Here is a 2,281-nt window from a genome sequence, read left to right on the forward strand (position 1 = left end):
TAACCGTGTAATTTATTGGTGTTTATGACCATGTCGTGTAGTGGTGATTATATAACTATGTAGTAATGTAGCGGTGCGAATGACCATGAGCTATAGCCTACCCTGCATGCTTCCACTGGGACGACTGTGCTTTGGTTTCTGGGTCGTACCCGTAAACCTAAGTCTCTTCTCCCAGTGATGACAGTAGCGATTGCGATTGTGCAAACTCCAGCATGTCTTGAGCAACGTTCATTTTAGAGAAGAGATCATGAATGCTATGAAGCACCTGCAGGAGAAACCGAAAACGACTTTGAAAAATATTTCAGGCAGTGGAAAGAAGGCTGGCCTACGTGTGTTAAGTCAAGATGGGACTTCTTTGAGGGGAGATTAGTGTCCTAGCACAACATTATTTTTTCAAGAGCCTAAAGTCGAATACATTCTGAACAGACCTCGTATATATATATATATATATATATATATATATATATATATATATATATATATATATATATATATATATAGATAGATAGATAGATGGATAGATAGATAGATAGAGAGAGAGAGAGGGGGGGGGCAGGATCCCACTGCTACCTGGCGAGTTTCCGGGTAGGTCTTGCTGATATACGAGGTACCGTCTTAGATGGTGCAAACCAAGGGACCTCCTATAGATATATAGGGTTCCATCGAATGTACTAAATAAGGCGGCACAAATATTACATCTCACCAGAAACTATGTGGCAGGGAGGTGAAATTATTTGCCACAATCCCCCCGACCAAACATGAACTCTACGGCTAACGATTTCACAGGCGTTCCTAATGGATCATCGTCTACTAACGATTCAGCTGCACTGCCTCCTCTGCTTACGGGATGTTTGCCACTGAAAGTCAGGAGGCACCGTGTCGACATAACACGTTAAACAAACTGAAATAATGAAGATCTACACGTATAATGTAAGAAGCCTCGCAGAATATTACCAGCTTGATTCCTTTATGGCTGAATTAAGAAAAATTAGCTGGGATATTATAGATCTGAGTGAAATCGACAGAAAAGAGGAAAAAAATGATTCAGCTGTAAGATAGCAACCACCAATTTTGCTACAGAGGAAGGCAAAATGAAAGAATTAGTGGTGTAGGATTTCTAATTAACAGAAATTCTGCAGTGAACATTGTTAAATTCGGCAGTGTATCTGACAGAGTAGCATGGATTGTAATTAAACTAGGCAAAAGATACACCCTGAAAATAAAACAAGTATGCATCGACTTCTTAAAGCCCAGATTAAGAAATAGAAACATCCCATGATGACATGTCCCAGATTATGGAAAAAGAGAAGACCAGATATACTCTACCCATAGGATACTTCAGTGCAAAAGTTGGCCAATCGAAAGTGGAGAACCAAGTAAGGGAAAATTTTGAGTGGAAGAAAGGAATGACAGAGGTAAAAGGGCGGTAAAATTAGCTGACATGTATAATATTAGAATAATGAACACATTCTTTCACAAAAGAACAGACAGAAAATGGACTTCTTAATAGCAGAAAAGAATAACACGATCATAAATGTCACAGTTATCAACAAAGTAAATATAGGAAGTGCCAACGGCCATACCACGTTGAGTACACCGCTTCCCGTCCGATCAGCGAAGTTAAGCAACGTTGGGTCTGGTTAGTACTTGGATGGGTGACCGCCTGGGAACACCAGATGCTGTTGGCATCCCTACGTGTCAAGTGGGGTTGGTGGAGGATTAGTGCCCCTCCCTGTAAAACAATTAACTCTAAGCCCTTGGCCACCCCGTCTGGGATACATGGCGTCTGGCAATGAATGAATAAATGAACCACAGAATGGTGGGATGCACAGCCAGATCAATTTCAGAAGTGAAAGAAACTGATAAACTATATATATATATTATATATATACTGTACATGTATATGGTGGAGAGTGGAATCTGAAGCAGCTGCTGTTTGCAGATGATACTGCACTGGTGGCTGATTCAGAGGAGAGATTGAGACAGTTGGTAGAGGAGTTTTGAAGGGTGTGTGAAAGGAGGAAATTGAAAGTAAATGAGAATAAGAGTAAAGTGATGAAGTGTACGAGGTTGGTAGATGGTAGGGGGATGAATATAGTTTTGAATGGCGAGTTGCTTGAGGAGGTAGAGTGTTTTAAATATCTAGGGTCACATGTTGCTGTGGATGGAAGAATAGATGCAGAAGTGAAGTTTAGAATAAATGAAGTAGGAAAGGTGCTGGGAGGAATGAAAAAAGTGTTTAGATGTCGTTCGCTTAGAATGGATGTAAAGAGAAGGCTGT

At 40.4% G+C, this 2,281-nt stretch overlaps 1 non-coding gene across 1 annotated transcript; it reads left to right on the forward strand.

The window, feature by feature from the left end:
- Positions 1-1,569: 1,569 nt before the first annotated feature.
- On the forward strand, positions 1,570-1,688 carry LOC145412024 (5S ribosomal RNA). The gene has a single exon (XR_013899526.1). It is a non-coding gene; the product is annotated as a 5S ribosomal RNA (ribosomal RNA).
- The last annotated feature ends 593 nt before the right edge of the window (positions 1,689-2,281 follow it).

The sequence above is a fragment of the Coenobita brevimanus genome, chromosome 91 (assembly GCF_032717465.1).
Source record: "Coenobita brevimanus isolate Jiangsu-jjx chromosome 91, ASM3271746v2, whole genome shotgun sequence".
Lineage (NCBI taxonomy): Eukaryota > Metazoa > Arthropoda > Malacostraca > Decapoda > Coenobitidae > Coenobita > Coenobita brevimanus.